This window comes from Electrona antarctica (assembly GCF_951216825.1).
Source record: "Electrona antarctica genome assembly, chromosome: 9".
NCBI lineage: Eukaryota > Metazoa > Chordata > Actinopteri > Myctophiformes > Myctophidae > Electrona > Electrona antarctica.
The window spans coordinates 56,007,342-56,026,350 of NC_136790.1; the positions used below are offsets into that span (position 1 = coordinate 56,007,342).

Consider the following 19,009-nt stretch of genomic DNA (forward strand, 5'->3'; position numbering starts at 1 on the left):
AGTCCTGACAGTTAAGGCCCCAAACCCCACCCGCTGTCTCTCGGGACAGCGGCTGTCCTGGAAGACAATTCAGGTGGACCCCTGGGTGGGTTCCACTATGTTTTCGGGGGGTTGTGTGCTGCTTACAGCACTCTCCTGGCAAGGAAGGGCTGAGGGTCTGGCAGGCCATCCTCCAAGGCGACTGGCTTGCCATGCTCGACCGGGGATGTTTATTCTCAAATCCCGGGTCTGACACACTGACGCACTGACCGGCTTGTCTTAGACGACGGAACCTTTGAGTCCCGTATCCTCCCATTCGGCATATGTCTAGCCCCCCGATTGTACGCAGTCCTTGGCGGGAGGGCCTTTGCATCCTAAATTGGATAACTGAATGGTGTGTGCTCGGCACTGCTCGCTCAGAGGTGCAGTGCCACAACAACGTGGCCAGGCACCTGCAGCACTTTGGGCACCTAGGCCGGCACCTCGACAAGACGCCTTGCAGGCGTCAACTCTCACAGTCCGCAGCGCTCCTCGGCATGTGTTAGAGGTCCCTTGCTCTAGTGAGTCGGGCCACCCTCAGGTTGTGCCTCCGCCCCTTAGGGCTGAGGGCAGTCATGGTGCACTTTGTGCCTCCGGCTCTTCTGAACATGCGGCCAGTGCATTATCTGTCATTCACAGTCATGCACTACGCGGGCGTATCGTTGACAACGTCAGTTTACACGTTCCACGTTGTTCCAGCGAATAATTCCATCTGTTCACACAGCAGAATGTGACTGTCAGGGGTGAGCAGAACCACCATAAGGTTGTATTACGGCATGGTCGTTTAAACACCTGGATGTAATTCTGTGTGTTGGAGACCGGTTACCGAAGCCACGGAGTGAGCTCCCTCATCCAGAGGTAATCGTGTGGCTAGGCCAGGGATCTGGAAACAGGGCGGGCCACCGTCCCACACAAGGGCGACACAATAGTCACCCAGTTGGTCCTCATACCGTTCATTCCTCACACAATAGGCCAGCAGTCCCTCCTCGGGGGGTGGTACTGTCTGCCTTACGGCATGAGCCAATTAAGCCCGTGGAGACTTGGGCTGCAATGGCTTCTCACAGGACAGCATTCTTGCTGTTAGCAGTGTCAGCCACAAGAATGTCCCTGTCAGTGAGGGGTGCTGCCACTTCCTACATGGCAATGTTTAGGTGTTGTCGGCACCAATCCCTGCATTTTGCCCTACGGCCTGATCGGAGTGTGAGCCATTCAGTCTTGATTTTCACCCTTCCCACCCTCCTAAGCAGGGTGGTGAAGCAGGGGGGCCTTCCTCAGTGTTCTTCTCAGGGCCTTAAATGGGCCTAACTGTCTTAGGCAGATAGTCTCCAAGACTGGACTTCACTCATTGGCTTGTGAAACAATCCAGCAGGCATATAGTTCCCCAACAGGAACATATGCACATTCCACACAGGGCCTGGCCGCCACATGGGCTTCGAGGTGCCCTCCAATCTGAGATCTGTGGGACAGCCTCTTGATCGACGCTGTCAGCATTTATCAGGTTCTACCATAGGTGGTATCAGTGTGGCCGCCAGCACCCTTCTCACTGTGTGTGTGCTTAGCTCCGCAGCATAAACGCGATGGGAACTATGCACAAAAACGAAGGCCATCCACTTTTTACTTGTAAAACTGTGATGCGATTTTCTACTAGATACAACAATGCTGCATTTGTTTTGATACGATCGAGACATACTACTATGCAAGACCTTTCTTTCATAGCTGTCATCAGGGTTGAGGTAACCTGACTAGTCAGGTTAGGGTTGAGGGCCCTCTAGCACAGGCAGGGAATAGAGGTTATCCCTTAGTTAGGAGGTTGGGCAGTGGAATGGTTCCACTGCTGGAACTCAGGTTTACATGTTTTTTTGACCATTTACGGTATTATTATTGTGTGTGTTTTTTCTGCCCACTCTTTCTTCCTTTTCTCCTGAAATGGACACTCTGTAGTGATATTGCCCTGTTGCCCCTGTTAAGTGTTGACTTGATGCCATATGTAGTCCATCTGAAGAAAGCGAGGACTATACAGAGACATTGGAGATGGAGTCACTTGGAGGGGGCATGAGGGGGGAGGGAGGGAAGAGGGGTGTGTCCTATGTATAAATATAAATGCTGTCTTTACTGTACTGCTTTTTCCAAATAAAATAAATATTATAAAAAATAAAATAAAAACTGTGATGCGACAATAAGGATCATTCTGGTTCTGAGAACAGGGCTTCAACAGTCAGCTGACCGAGTGTTCGGCAGGCTGACTTGAGCGGGAGCGCAGGCCCTGCAGACCGCAGTAACCTCGTTACAAAGAAAAGAAGAGCATTTCCTGGAGGGTACCCTGAGGCTCAGAGGGGCTCAGGTTAGGGACCCAATCAGGCCCATCTGGGGTTAGCCCTGGAGGCCCTACGACCTTTAGTCAGTGAGCCTGACATGCTCAAGACAGCAGCCTTGTCGGCGTCACATCTGCAAGGAGAAATGGGGGAGTTGCGAGCTCTGTCAATCCATATTGAGCTCTGCAGGCCTATGCCGGATGATGGTATAGTCTTATGCCCCAAACCGGCCTTTCTCCCCAATGTTTTCAAAAGGGCACGTCTCAATCAGGTGGTTGAGCTCTGCCCTACCGTCGTCATACAGACAGTCGACGTGCAGAGACGGAGTCGGTCCCCACTCTGCCCTATTGGAGCATTAGAGTCGGATGTCAGGGCCACACAAGGCCCACAGAATAACGGACCAACTCTTTGAGTGCTTCAAGTGAGAGTGCATGGATCACAGAGGTTATCCAGCACACAAACAGGCAGGAGTACCAGTGCCGCCTGGAGGGCAGGCACACTCCACCTGGGGACGCTGCGGAAAGGTGCGTCTCTGACAGAGATCTGCACAGCGGCGACTTAGTCTACTCCGTCTACATTCACCCGGTTATACCGGCTGAACATGCAGCATTCGCTCCCTTCGGGGAGTTGGTCTCGCATGCTACTCAGCGATGGGTGTCATTGTCACCTTCACCAGTCAAGCCAGCCTTGCGTCTGGTGGGCTGGCTTGGGCGGCCCTTCACCCCTGTGGTCTCTGGCCTTAGTGCCTTGCGGGGCCGGGCTCTGGGTGGCGTCTAGCGCCTGAGCATTTGGTGGCGGATGGCATCTGGCTGTCCGGCCGTTCCAGGGGTTGTAAATACATTACATTGAACATACATGATAAATAATTCAAAATGTAGTATGTGCTGGGTCAGAGCCCACTGGTGTTGTCTTCGGGGTTCTGGGACTGCTTCGCTTCCTCACGAGGTGTCTTACAGAGTTCCCCATACATATGAAATATGTTGGGTGGAGAGATAGTCTTGATACGATAGAGAACGTTTGGTTACGTTGTAACCTTTGTTCTCTGAGTGAAGAGACTATCTCTCCACCTTGATGTCGCTCAGAAGCGGTGTCGATCAAGTAAACCAGTGTAATCACGCACACCTGGGCCATATATACCCGTGTGTGCCAGTACAACTGGTGTGTCTTAAAGAGATATCCACGTCACGAGTGAGGTGGGGTCATTCCCCATACATATGAAATATGTTGGGTGGAGAGATAGTCTCTTCACTCAGAGAACAAAGGTTACAACTTAACCAAACGTTACCTGCCCCAAGGAAGTGGGGCGTAGGGGCTTCAAGCTGTTACCTTCCCCGTGGCTGTGGGGTGTAGGGGCTTCAAGCTGTTACCTGCCCTGTGGAAGTGGGGTGTAGGGGCTTCAAGCTGTTACCTGCCCTGTGGAAGTGGGGTGTAGGGGCTTCAAGCTGTTACCTGCCCTGTGGAAGTGGGGCGTAGGGGCTTCGTAGGTTCCCCAGCTGCTCGTCTACTCCGCGACATGGGATGCACAGGAGCGGGGCATCAGATAGCCGTGAAAGAGCTGGCTGAGGAGGTGGAGAAAGGCAGCTTCTGGCTGTGGCTAAGGAGGAAGCATAAGAGTTGAGGGAACTAACATCACCTATAGGGCATCAGCAGGGGGAGGCAGGGGGGCATGAGTCCCCCTTTTAACCCCTTAGATCTCTACATACGTGATCGTAGGCTCTACTAGGCGGAATAGAGATTATAACAGCCGATGTTGTGTGGGAGTTCAGACTGCTCCAGACCGTACTGAATAGAGGGTATGCGCGTGAAATCATCATCAAACCAGGAAGTTATGCAGGAACGCCTACTGAGTGGCAAAAAACTACTTTCTGGCCTTGACAGCCCAGGCATCCACACAGAAAAGTCCTATCTGATTGCATTAAACAACATTAAACTATGTTAAACTCACTTTGCATGTTGCTTTGCCACTCGATTTGCCACTCGATGTGCCATTCACTTTAAGCATGCGCATACTCTCTATAACTGCCAGCTTGCATAAGGTCTTCAGACTAGGACTCAAGTCTAAGACATACAGGTCATCATATAATGTGTTGTATGATCTTTTTCCTCTAAAGAGGATGATACGATCTCCCACCATGCAACAGCATACCATGTGACTCCCTATTGTGTTAAACGTTCTTAAACATGGAGCATTCCCTTTGGACTCAACCTTCTTCCAGGTGAAGGTCGCTGGACTGAATTTCCACAGATCATTGAAGTCCTAGTTATAGTTCCTGCCACCAAATATGTACAGCTCTCCATTGTAGGAAAAGGCTGAATGACAGTAGCGTCCTTCTGGAAGAGGCTGTGCAGAAAGAGTGTTCATTCAATGGTCGGTCTCTGTCTCAAACACTCTGATGGTGTTGTTGGACCACCAGCCCCCAAATACAAACATCTTTGTCCCGATGATGGTGGCAGAGTGGCATACTGAAACTGACACGGGTGGAGGAGTTCCTCTGGTGTTGATTGAAGTCCAGACCATCGTGGTGGTGTCCAACTTGTAGATGTCATTAGTGTCTCCAGTTTTCTCGATGTATCCTCCATGGATAAACATGACCTTCCCAAAGACACTGAGTGGCCACACCTCCCCTCTGGAACAGTCCCAGAAACCTTGGGTGTGATCATTCTGTGGTCGTCAAAATCAAATGCATAAAGCACCTTTCTGTAGTTCCTTGTGTCAGTCCTTCCTCCCCAGATGTAGATCAAAGGGTCGATCATCACAGCTGTGCGGCTGGTGGTCATGGGGTAAACCTCAAGGGGGCGTTGTCCTCTTCTAGGTGTCTCTGGGGGCAACTCGGTCCAGCATATAGACACTGTGTTGAAGACATGCACTTCAGTCCGACGCTCAGACTTGATAAAGTCTTCTCTAAAGCAGTACACTTTGTGGTCCACTGCTACAGCAGCATCATACGGTGTCTCTAGAAGCCCTTTTAGGTGCACCGTCCAATGAAGCATTTCACACAGTAGTTTATAGGTTTCTCCCTGTAAAAGAATGCAGTCCTGAATACCTTGAATGAATGACTTGAAGGAATGCAGTCCTACTGTGTTGGTCAGCACTTATATAGGTTAGCGGGCCTACGTGTGACGTAGACATGATGTCACATGTAGGTCAAGTTGGTGTGTCGTAGATGACTAACGTCATAAACTGACCTGCTACTACTCTGACAACAGCTACAGTGGTTATTTTTAGCCCCTCCTATTCCCAGCTTTGAGGGTTTGTGTAAACACAAACATTGGAGACAAAAGTGATTGCGCAAATTGTGATTGGCCAGAATGAGATGATGTGATGATGTACGATGATAAGATCGCCGCTCACTTCACACGGGTGTGATTTTTCCTATATACAGCTTTAATGTTTGTCTTTCAACGATGATTGTTTAAGAAAACGCCTCATAGACAATAAAGATAAATGTAATGTTTGTTTTTAGACTAAAACAAACATTAGCACCCGTTGCTTAAACAAACATTATGTTGTAATTGATGTTGCAAGATGATAAGAGCGCCCCTCACTTCACACAGGTGTGATTTTTATAAAACATTTCCAGTAATTGCAGGACTATATGGGAACCATGAAACTGATAATTCACTTATAGAAAAAAGATTTCTAATCAGCCAATCAGGGGCCTTGTAGACAAGGTTGTGAAACGTTGTAGCTGGAGACCCTAAAGAGAAATGTGACGTCTCCCCCGGAACCCAAGCTAGTGAAAATAGACCATCTACAAGCTCACAACACGTGCTGTGAGCTTGTAGATCTGATATTTGCACTACTTCTTAAAGTATCTGCCCCCCTCTAAAACATGTTTATTTTAGGCTATGTTTTTAAGAAATTAGACTTTTTTTAACTTCGGAAAAAGGGAATTTAATTTGTTTTAGTGTGTCAAACACACTGATGGTGTTGTTTTTGACCCCAGACCCATAGCCCCCAAATACAAACATCTTTGTCCCGATGATGGTAGAAGAGTGGCATGCTGAACCAGGTGGAGGAGTTCTGCTGGTGTTAATTAAAGTCCAGATCATCGTGGTGGTGTCCAACTTGTAGATGTCATTAGTGTATCTATTCACAGTCCATCCTCCATAGATAAACATGACCTTCCCCAAAACACAGGCTGAGTGGCCTTGTCTCCCCTCTGGAACAGTCCCAGAAACCTTGGGTGTGAGCATTCTGTGGTAGTCGACATCAAATGCATGAAGCACCTTGCTGTAGTTCTGCATGTCAGTCCTTCCCCCCCAGATGTAGATGAAAGGGTCGATCAGCACAGCTGTGCGGCTGGTACGCATGGGGCGAACCTCAAGGGGGCGTTGTCCTCTTCCAGGCGTCTCTGGGGGCAACTTGATCCAGCATAAAGACTCTGTGTTGAAGACATGCACTTCAGTCCGACGCTCAGACTCGATAAAGTCTCCTCTAAAGCAGTACACTTTGTGGTCCACTGCTACAGCAGCATCATACGGTGTCTCTGGAAGCCCTTTTAGGTGCACCGTCCAACAAAGCATTTCACACAGTACTTTATAGGTTTCACCCTCTAAAATAATGCAGTCCTGAATTCCTTGAATGAATGACTTGAAGGAATGCAGTCCTACTGTGTGGGTCAGCACTTATATAGGTTAGCCGGCCTACGTGTGACGTAGACTTGATGTCACATGTAGGCCAAGTTGGTGTGTCGTAGATGACTGACGTCATAGACTGACCTGCTACTACTCTGACAACTGCTACAGTAGTTACTTTTGAGGTGCACTAGCCCCTCCTATGTCCAGCTTTGAGGGTTTGTAAACACAAACATTAAATGCCATTGACAATGAATGGACAATGTTGAGTGTAAACACAAACATTGATGATGAAGATGGCCAGAATGAGATGATGTATGATGATGACATACGATGATAAGAGCGCCCCTCACTTCACACGGGTGTGATTTTTATAAAACATTTCCAGTAATTGCAGGACTAATGGGAACCATGACACTGAAAATTCACTGATACAAAAACAAACAAAAAGATCTAATCAGCCAATCAGGGGCCTTGTAGACAAGGTTGTCAAACGTTGTAGCTGGAGACCCTAAAGAGAAATGTGACGTCTCCCCCGGGACCCAAGCTAGTGAAAATAGACCATCTACAAGCTCACAACATGTGCTGTGAGCTTGTAGATCTGATATTTACTTTGTTATTAAGGAATTCCTTAATCTTTTGATATCATTAAAAACAAACTGTAGAAAGAAAAAAAAGGAAAAAAAGTGATTTACTTGAGACCCATAAACATTGGTCTGCAAGCCACATGTGGGTCCCGACCCACTGTTTGGGCAACAAACAACGAGCTAGTTCTTTAGTTCTGGAGCTGAGAGCAGCGGGCATCCAGAGGGAATCCACTGACCAGCTGGTGAGAGCAGCGGGCATCCAGATAGGAAGGGGAAGACAGTGGAAAGCCCAAGAAGAGGTGGACATGGCAATGGGCAGGCTGAAGAACCACGAGGTGCAGGTGGCAGAGTCCAGGAGGGTGGAGCAGGCCTTGGGAGGGGCGATACTCCCTTGTTCTGGTCAAAGGCTTCCAAAGAAGACCCAAGAGTGTGGAAGAAGTGGCGAGAACTGAGCAGGAACGCCTTCAAGGGAAACTTCACCCCTTTTGCAACCAGATCTTATTTTAATGACGTTTGGGAGACAAGAAACACTTTACTGGGGTTTTTATGTGGGTAATATGTGTTTTTTAGATATTTTAGTATTTCATAGTGTGCCATGCCATGTTGATGACATCCCCCTTATTTGGGCGAGGGAAAAAAGGGAAGCTCTTCAGAACAAAGCTTCATGTCCGCCTGGCGGTCACGCTGTACCACTCATGGCCACACGGTGGCAGCAACGTTTTTAAAACCCCTTAGATCTCTACATAAGTCTTTGTACGCTGAATAGAGATTATAACAGCCGATCTACAAACTCACAACACGTCACATGGCGACGCTGGGTTCGGTCTGGGGGGCGTGACTGTTTAGGAGGTTGTCCTCGGCTGGCCACACCCCCAGCAGCTGACTTAGAACTGGTGTGGATAAGAACAATCTGACTGTTTAATTCATCTCTGATGGCATGTTGATGACGTCAGCCTGGAACTCCATATTTGGAGATTCTGCCCTTCTCTTTTTTGGGGGTCTGTTTGTTTTTTTCCTATTGTCTGATGGTTGTCATGGCTGCCAGTTCCCACCTGATGTTGTGTGGGAGTTCAGACTGTTCCAGACTGTACTGAATAACTGCCAGCTTGCATAAGGTCTTCAGACTGGGACTCAAGTCTAAGACATACAGGTCATCATTGACTGTGTTGTATGATCTATGTCCTCCAAAGAGGATGATACGATCTCCCACCATGCAACAGCATACCATGTGACCCCATATATCTTAGGAGTTCTTAAACATGGAACATTCCCTTTGGACTCAACCTTCTTCCAGGTGAACGTCGCTGGACTGAATTTCCACAGATCATTGAAGTCCTGGTTATTTTTCCTGCCACCAAATATGTACAGCTCTCCATTGTAGGAAAAGGCTGAATGACCGTAGCGTCCTTCTGGAAGAGGCTGTGCAGAAGGAGTGTTCATCCATAGGATGGTCTCTGTGTCAAACACACTGATAGTGTAGTTGTTGACCCCAGACCCATAGCCCCCAAATACAAACATCTTTGTCCCGATGATGGTAGCAGAGTGACATTCTGTAGCAGGTGGAGGAGTTCCTCTGGTGTTAATTAAAGACCAGACCATCATGGTGGTGTCCAACTTGTAGATGTCATTAAAGTATCTATACATGGTCCGTGACCGTCCTCCATAGATAAACATGACCTTCCCCAAAATACAGGCCGAATGTTCGCACCTCCCCTCTGGAACTGTCCCAGAAATCTTAGGTTTTAGCATTCTGAGGTCGTCGACATCAAATGCATAAAGCACCTTGCTGTAGTTTTCTGTGTCAGTAACTCCCCCCCATATGTAGATATAAGGGTCAATCAGCACAGCTGTGCGGATGGTTTTCATGGGGTGAACCAAAAGGGGGCGTTGTCCTCTTCTAGGTGTCTCTGATGGCAACTTGGTCCAACATAAAGACACTGTGTTGAAGACATGCACTTCAGTCCGATGATCTGACTCGATAAAGTCTCCTCTAAAGCAGTACACTTTGTGGTCCACTGCTACAGCAGCATCATACGGTGTCTCTGGAAGCCCTTTTAGGTGCACCGTCCAACGAAGCATTTCACACAGTAGTTTATAAGTTTCTTCCTGTAAAAGAATGCAGTCCTGAATACCTTGAATGAATGACTTGAAGGAATGCAGTCCTACTGTGTAGGTCAGCACTTATATAGGTTAGCGGCCTACATGTGACGTAGACATGATGCCACATGTAGGTCAAGTTGGTGTGTCGTAGATGACTGACGTCATAGACTGACCTGCTACTACTCTGACAACTGCTACAGTCGTTATTTTTGAGGGGCGCCAGCCTCTCCTATGTCCAGCTTTGAGGGTGTTTGTAAACACAAACAATGTCGCAAAACAAACATTAAATGCCATTGATAATGAATAGACAGTTTTGAGTGTTTGTGTAAACACAAACATTGCGTAACACGAACATTGATGCCGAAGCTGCGGACGCAACTTCTGATTGGCCGGAATGAGATGATGTATGATGATGTACGATGATAAGAGCGCCCCTCACTTCACACGGGTGTGATTCTTTTTAAACATTTCCAGTAATTGCAGGACTAATGGGAACCATGAAACTGATAATTCACAGATACAAAAAAGGAAAAGAAATACAAAAGATTTCTAATCAGCCAATCAGGGGCCTTGTAGACAAGGTCATCAAACGTTGTAGCTGGAGACCCTAAAGAGAAATGTAACGTCTCCCCCGGGACCCAAGCTAGTGAAAATAGACCATCTACAAGCTCACAACACGTGCTGTGAGCTTGTAGATCTGATATTTTCACCCCCCTCAAATTCATGTTTATTTTATTTTATTAAGGAATTAAACATTTTTGTAACTTCTGAAAAAGGGGCCCACACTGCTAAACAGTATTTAAGTCCGACGTCATTTTGTAGTGCTATGTAACGTCCGGGTCCAAGTGGCACCAGCTCCCGTCCGCATCTCATTGTAAATAGAATATCTAAACGCGTGAATCTTTTTACAATGACGTTATTTTTCAGAAAGGAAGCCATTGAGGGTTAAAATTGGTCTTAATGCTTCCACTCGAGTAGAATTATTAATGTTTTGTACAAGTGTCTATGACAAAAAAAACTAATGATGTGGAGACAATAAAGACTATTATTATCATTATTATTGAAGGTGGTAACAGTCCATTTGCTCAGTAAAATATTTCGGGCGCATATTTAGAATGTTTGCAGGCTTGAGTATGTTGAATCTAGTTTGCATTAATTAGGATTTAGTTGACACATAATAAAATGGCGATAGTATTCCGTGTGGGGCAGACGGCCTGTCACCGCCAGATTTGGGAGAGCAGCGCAGCTTTGTTGTTGCGAGGAAAGCAGTAAAATGAGACTTTCGTGGTTGTTTTCGTCTCAGATTTAGTCCGACGGAGCGTCACAGTATAACTCTATGGGGACACAAAAGCGACACAAAGTAGGACCCGGATGTATCTCAGGAGGGGGCGCTCACGTCACGGCTAAAATACTGAATTGTTTCTCAATAGCCGTTAGATTCTGTTTTAGTCGCGGCCGATGCACGCTTTTTTCTCGGAAACTAATGTCGCAGTCCGTGGTGTTGAACAGATCGGAGATGTTTGGAGGTATTTTCTGATTATCTGGTGAGTGCGATGGGAACATTGGTGTTTTCTATAGCAAGGAAGGACCTCATTTTTGCTCGCTAGCATAGATGCTATGCTTTAGCATTCAAGATGGAAGCCAGAAGAGGACACACGGCATAGTCTAAAATCCCAGGCACCCAAGCGCCACCACTTTTGTCCACCAGGCGTTAAAAGGAGTCAGCTCATATTGAATATATGCTAAATGTATTTCTAAATTAATTTAATGGACAGGACGATGTCATGTTTTTCTTCTTTTCCCTCCGTCGTCACCAAGATCAGCGTCCATGTTGACAGGAGAGATGATGAGAGGAGCAGCGTTTCTACCACCAGCATTAAGATCAGGACAGAAGTAAGGATAGAGTCTCTCAGTGAAGGAGCAGCCAATGTAAGCATAGAGGTGAACTCTGGTCTCCACATCATAAAAGGAGACCAGACCCTCCTCATAATCCACAAACACTCCCACTTTCTGGAGCTCCTCTCTTACAGGGAGGACGACAACAGGGTCAGCAGCAGCCAGGTACTCATTTCCATTCCTCAAAACTATAGTCCAGTATCCATTGTTGGGACTCAGTGTGTCTTCTCCCTTCCTGTTGATGGACTCTCTGACCACTCCTATTGTCCAGTCAGTCTTCCCTCCAACTTGAACTTCATAGTAAAACCTTCCTGAGGAGAAGCTTTGCTTTCCTAAGACACAGATACATGGAGTGAATCTCTCTATGTTGTCAGGTAGATTCTTAATTATGTTTCCACAACTCACTTGTTTTCCATCCTCAGACAGGATGAGGCAGGGATGTGTTGTATCAGGGTCAAGAGTTACATCCACCTCATATCGTTGGATCCTCCTCAGCTCAACATCACACAGCTGTTTCTTCATCTCTTGACTGAGTGTCTTTTCCAGCTGAGACACAGGTGTCCTCACTGTCCCCACAAGTGAAGACTGATGGACATTGACCTTTGTCCAGTCCTTGGTGGGTGGAGGGGTGTTGATGGAGGTGAAGTTCTGGAGGAGGTGGTCTTCAGAGTGTGAGATCTGTTTCAGCTCAGAGATTCTCTTCTCTAACTGAGTGACTTCCTTTTGCAGATCTTCAATGAAGCCTTCAGCCTGTTTCTCTGTTGTTTTCTGCTTCTCTTCAATCACATAAATGAGCTCAGCCTGGCTTCTCTCAATACAGCTGATCAGAGCAGTGAAGACCTGCACACTGTCTGCTATGACTGAATCTGCATCTTTCCTGCTGAGCTCTACTGAGCGTTTGACCTCCTGAATCTTCTCTCGTCTCTCCTGGATCATCGTCTGGATTTCAGCCTCTGTCTTTCTGTCGTATTCTTCTTTCCACTCGAGATACCTGAATGGACGAACCATTTCAGAAACAAAACTATTGACAGATACGTTTGGTCTCTCTCACGGGGTGTCTTCAACCACTGATGTCTGTCTTTATACAATCCAGGAATGTTTATGCTGTGATTACAGCAGAATATTAAGGTGTTATTAAGGGTTTATCTCTCTATGTGTGATCTAACGGTCCATCTCTCTCTCTGACTGTCGTCGTCTACTGCTCCTCACACTCTGTGTAATCAGCTATTAAGTCAAGCTGACTGAAACCTGACCTCATCAACTATGACGTCAGTCTTAGTCAAATATGGAGTTCTCTCATGTCTGGATGACTGAGACCCCCCGGAAAGGGGGCCAACAAAATGGCCAATAAACTGGACAGATGGGGGTGCATACTTAGTTTAGACTAGTCATTGGTTAGACATGGGTTAAGGTTAGGTTTAGGTGTTCTGCCCCGTGGGAGGTTAGGGTTAGGGACATTTCGGGGGTTATTGGGCGATTTAACATAGGAGTTGATGAGGGGTCGGTTTCAGACGATTTCCCTATAACTTTATCCCGGATCCCATCAACTTGATAAGAAAACGGATCAATGGGATTGATATGTCTTTGAATGTGTTGGTTGATAGGTCATTGGGTACGCACCCAATTTCCCGAAACGGCCACCGGGGGGTGCTGTTTTTCCACCCCGTTTCACCCCGGTCCAGTAGGGGGCGCTATAATTCACCCAATATCCACCCAATAACCAATATACTATCAATAACAGTCAACTCTTCCCTAACCCCCTAGCCCTATGACCCCACCCCAAAAACCATAAAGACCCTAACCAATGATATATCAAATCCACATCAATTATCCCTAACCCCCTAAGCCATGACCCCCACCCCTGACCCCCACCCCAAAACCCATCAAGAGCCTAACCAATGATATATCAATTCCACATCAATTATCCCTAACCCCCTAACCAATGACCCCCCACTCCATTAACACCAAAGAAGGGGCACTATGTACACTACTCACTATATGCCTTATCCTCTGCTGCCATCTGCTGGTACACTCTAACCCTGCTCCCCCGGACGGGTGCAGTACTTAGTTTAGACAGTTTTTGGTTTAGACTAGTCATTGGTTAGACCAGTCATTAGTCCTACAACTACAACCTATCTCAAACCCTCACCCTAAACCTAACCTCCCACGGGGCAGCACACCTAAACCTAACCTTAACCCATGTCTAACCAATGACTAGTCTAAACTAAGTATGCACCCCCCCGGGTGCATACTTACATACCAAGACCATTTTCGGACTCAGCGTGACGAGCCGAACGTGACCGTATCCATGCACACAGACTTACGGGAAAGTGGTTAATTAGTATGCACAATTTTATAGATGGGTTGGTGTTAGGGGGTGTTTTGGGCGTTATTATCACGGAGATTGATCACTAATTGGAACACAGATATATCATAAATGGGGGAGTCCTTTTCGCACAGACAGGACGTTTTCTGAATCGTGAAGCCGAGCCCAATGCGTCGGTACCGGCCTCGAGCCCGTGCTGTGCATGGTTGTCGCGTGGTCTCCAAAGAGCGATCCCCTAATCTAGCAAGGCTAGATAGCATATGAGGACCCGTCCAGCTAACTATCAACTTCCCTTTACTGTTCACCCAATTTCTAGTTACCGCCCTAACCTTTTTATGACCCTAACCCTAAAGGTTAAACCCTGCCCCCGGACACGTCTCGGCAAAACCAAGACCATTTTCCGACTCAGCGCGACGAGCCGAGCGCGCCCATATGGGTTTCTGCGCACACGGACTTACGGTTCTCTTAATTGGCTAGGGCTAGGGTTACTCTTCGACGCACGATAGCTCGCCAACGAAAAGTCCGTTTGCGATGTCATTTACATGGGCGCGTTCAGCTTTCCTTGATCTATGCTCCAATAGGTCCACCATACTCGTGCGACACCCGTAGCAAGAGTTCGCCAACTCTGACCCGTCATCAACAAGCCTCATAGACATGGTAACCCTTACACTGTATTGAATGGTGAAATGCTAAACCTAAATTTGAGAACCATAAGTCCGTATGCAGGGAAACAAATATGAGCGCGTTCGTCTAATCGCGAGCTATGCGTGGATATTTGGCACGCCCCTTTTCGACCTTTGTGGGCGGAGTTATCGTGCGTCAAAGTGTAATCCTCATTTTCTGAACCACATGACCGTGTGTGGAGAAACACACAGCAACGTGTTCGTCTCGTCAAGCCCTACGCGTGGATGTGCGCCATGCCCCTGTGCGGCCTTTGTGGGCGGAGTTAAACACTCTTAATTAGGTGCGCTATAGACTTTCTTCTTATTCCAAAAAAGGACAACTTAGTCTGACTTACTTTTGCACGCTGAATCGAATGGTGTTGGTCCCGTGGCTGTACCTCGTCGGGAAGGTGGTTAATTAGTGTGCACAATTTTATACACGGGTTAGTGTGGGCAGGGGTATTTTGGGCGTTATTAACATGGAGATTGATTACTAATCGGAACACAGATATATCATAAATGGGGGGTCCTTTTTGCGCAGACTGGACGTTTTCTGAATCGTGAAGCCGAGCCCAATCCGTCGGTACCGGCCTCGAGCCGGTGCTGTGCACGGCTGCCGCGTGGTTGCGAAAGAGCGAGCTCCTCTCCTAACAAAGGCTTTGATTATGGCCTTCTGCTGTCTAAGAGCTCAGAACTCAGGGGGCGAGGGTCCGAGTTGCCCGTCGTTCGAAGGGCACATCCCCTGGGCTCCAGCAAACAAGTGTACAAAGGTTGTTGAGCAGAGATTGAATCTATCTCCAATGGTTATAAAAAAAGACATTGACCCATTCACCCATTAACATATAACGCTAACCCAGCTCCTATGTTTGGAGTGCTCAGGCCGGTTTCGCAGGGGCCCAGGGCCTGGTGCTCAGAACACAGCAGAGTTCACAGCCCTGGGTACGTTTGGTCCGAAAAACAGGCCTCACACGCCATCCAGGTGGTCTTTAGAGCCCCCCAAGTTTCACAAAGACACCACCCATTTTAGTGTCAAAACCCTAGCCCTCACCTTTGACCTGCCATAAGTCATGTCATGGGGTCCCGCAGGTGTTCAATGTCCATCCCTTCTTTTCAGAACTGTCTGCCGAACGCGTAGATATCTGCATTATGACCCTAGCATGTACGGTTCACGAGAGGTCAATCAAAATACGTAAGACCCCCAAACACCAGTGAGGCTTCATTCGAGGCCTCCGCCCAGCTAACTATCAACCTCCCTTTACTGTTCACCCAATGCCTAGTTACCGCCCTAACCTTTTTATGATCCTAACCCTAATGCTATGGGGGGGGGTCCTTTTCACACAGACAGGACGTTTTCTGAATCGTGAAGCCGAGCCCAATCCGTCAGTACCGGCCTCGAGCCGGTGCTGTGCGCGGCTGTGGCGTGGTTTCCAAAGAGCAAGCTTCTCTCCCTACAAAGGCTTTGATTACGGCCTTCTGCTATCTAAGAGCTCAGAACTCAGGGGGCGAGGGTCCGAGTGGCCCGTCGTTCGAAGGGCACATCCCCTGGGCTCCAGCAAACAAGTGTATAAAGGTTGTTCCGCAGAGATTGATTCTATTTGGAATGGTTATAAAAAAGAGATTGACCCAATCAGCCATTAACATATAACGCTAACCCAGCTCCTATGTTTGGAGTGCTGAGACCGGTTTCGCTGGGCTCAGGGCCTAGTGCTCAGAACACAGCAGAGATCACAGCCCTTGGTACGTTTGGTCCGAAAAACAGACCTCAGACGCCATCCAGGTGGTCTTTAGAGCCCCCCAAGTTTCATGAAGACACCACCCATTTTAATCTCAAAACCCTAACCCTCACCTTTGACCTCGCATAAGTCATGTCATGGGGTCCCGTAGGTGTTCAATCACCATCCATTCTTTTCAGAATTCTCTGCCTAACGCGTAGACATCTGCATTATGATCCTAGCATGTACGGTATACGAGAGGTCAATCAACATTCTTAAGATCCCCTAATCTAATCATATGAGGCCCCTGCCCAGCTAACTATCAACTTCCCTTTACTGTTCACCCAATTTCTAGTTACCGCCCTAACCTTTGTATGACCCTAACACTAGAGGTTAAACCCTGCCCCCGGACACGTCTCGGCAAAACCAAGACCATTTTCCGACTCAGCGCGACGAGCCGAACGCACCCATATGGGTTTCTGCGCACACAGACTTACGGTTCTCTTAATTGGCTAGGGCTAGGGTTACTCTTCGACGCACGATAGATCGCCAACGAAAAGTCTGTTTGCGATGTCATTTACATGGGCGCGTTCAGCTTTCCAAGATCTACGCTCCAATAGGTCCGCCACACTCGTGCGACACCCGTAGCAAGAGTTCGCCAACTCTGACCCGTCATCAACAAGCCTTATAGACTTGGTAACCCTTACACTGTATTGAATGGTGAAATGCTAAACCTAAATTTGAGAACCATAAGTCCGTATGCAGGGAAACAAATATGAGCGCGTTCGTCTAATCGCGAGCTATGCGTGGATATTTGGCACGCCCCTTTTCGACCTTTGTGGGCGGAGTTATCGTGCGTCAAAGTGTAATCCTCATTTTCTGAACCACATGACCGTGTGTGGAGAAACACACAGCAACGTGTTCGTCTCGTCAAGCCCTACGCGTGGATGTGCGCCATGCCCCTGTGCGGCCTTTGTGGGCGGAGTTAAACACTCTTAATTAGGTGCGCTATAGACTTTCTTCTTATTCCAAAAAAGGACAACTTAGTCTGACTTACCGGTGCTGTGCACGGCTGCCGCGTGGTTGTGAAAGAGCGAGCTCCTCTCCTAACAAAGGCTTTGATTATGGCCTTCTGCTGTCTAAGAGCTCAGAACTCAGGGGGCGAGGGTCCGAGTTGCCCGTCGTTCGAAGGGCACATCCCCTGGGCTCCAGCAAACAAGTGTACAAAGGTTGTTGAGCAGAGATTGAATCTATCTCCAATGGTTATAAAAAAGACTTTGACCCATTCACCCATTAACATATAACGCTAACCCAGCTCCTATGTTTGGAGTGCTCAGGCCGGTTTCGCAGGGGCCCAGGGCCTGGTGCTCAGAACACAGCAGAGTTCACAGCCCTGGGTACGTTTGGTCCGAAAAACAGGCCTCACACGCCATCCAGGTGGTCTTTAGAGCCCCCCAAGTTTCACAAAGACACCACCCATTTTAGTATCAAAACCCTAGCCCTCACCTTTGACCTGCCATAAGTCATGTCATGGGGTCCCGCAGGTGTTCAATGTCCATCCCTTCTTTTCAGAACTGTCTGCCGAACGCGTAGATATCTGCATTATGACCCTAGCATGTACGGTTCACGAGAGGTCAATCAAAATACGTAAGACCCCCAAACACCAGTGAGGCTTCATTCGAGGCCTCCGCCCAGCTAACTATCAACCTCCCTTTACTGTTCACCCAATGCCTAGTTACCGCCCTAACCTTTTTATGATCCTAACCCTAATGCTATGGGGGGGGGTCCTTTTCACACAGACAGGACGTTTTCTGAATCGTGAAGCCGAGCCCAATCCGTCAGTACCGGCCTCGAGCCGGTGCTGTGCGCGGCTGTGGCGTGGTTTCCAAAGAGCAAGCTTCACTCCCTACAAAGGCTTTGATTACGGCCTTCTGCTATCTAAGAGCTCAGAACTCAGGGGGCGAGGGTCCGAGTGGCCCGTCGTTCGAAGGGCACATCCCCTGGGCTCCAGCAAACAAGTGTATAAAGGTTGTTCCGCAGAGATTGATTCTATTTGGAATGGTTATAAAAAAGAGATTGACCCAATCAGCCATTAACATATAACGCTAACCCAGCTCCTATGTTTGGAGTGCTGAGACCGGTTTCGCTGGGCTCAGGGCCTAGTGCTCAGAACACAGCAGAGATCACAGCCCTTGGTACGTTTGGTCCGAAAAACAGACCTCAGACGCCATCCAGGTGGTCTTTAGAGCCCCCCAAGTTTCATGAAGACACCACCCATTTTAGTCTCAAAACCCTAACCCTCACCTTTGACCTCCCATAAGTCATGTCATGGGGTCCCGTAGGTGTTCAATCACCATCCATTCTTTTCAGAATTCTCTGCCTAACGCGTAGACATCTGCATTATGATCCTAGCATGTACGGTATACGAGAGGTCAATCAAAATTCTTAAGATCCCCTAATCTAATCATATGAGGCCCCTGCCCAGCTAACTATCAACTTCCCTTTACTGTTCACCCAATTTCTAGTTACCGCCCTAACCTTTTTATGACCCTAACCCTAAAGGTTAAACCCTGCCCCCGGACACGTCTCGGCAAAACCAAGACCATTTTCGGACTCAGCGCGACGAGCCGAACGCACCAATATGGGTTACTGCGCACACAGACTTACGGTTCTCTTAATTGGCTAGGGCTAGGGTTACTCTTCGACGCACAATAGATCGCCAACGAAAAGTCTGTTTGCGATGTCATTTACATGGGCGCGTTCAGCTTTCCAAGATCTACGCTCCAATAGGTCCGCCACACTCGTGCGACACCCGTAG

At 48.0% G+C, this 19,009-nt stretch overlaps 1 pseudogene across 1 annotated transcript; it reads right to left on the reverse strand.

Annotated features, from left to right (window-relative positions):
* Positions 1-8,510: 8,510 nt before the first annotated feature.
* LOC306930081 (kelch domain-containing protein 3-like) lies at positions 8,511-9,574 on the reverse strand (annotated as a pseudogene). Its single transcript has one exon. The product of its transcript is annotated as a kelch domain-containing protein 3-like (transcript).
* Positions 9,575-19,009: the final 9,435 nt, after the last annotated feature.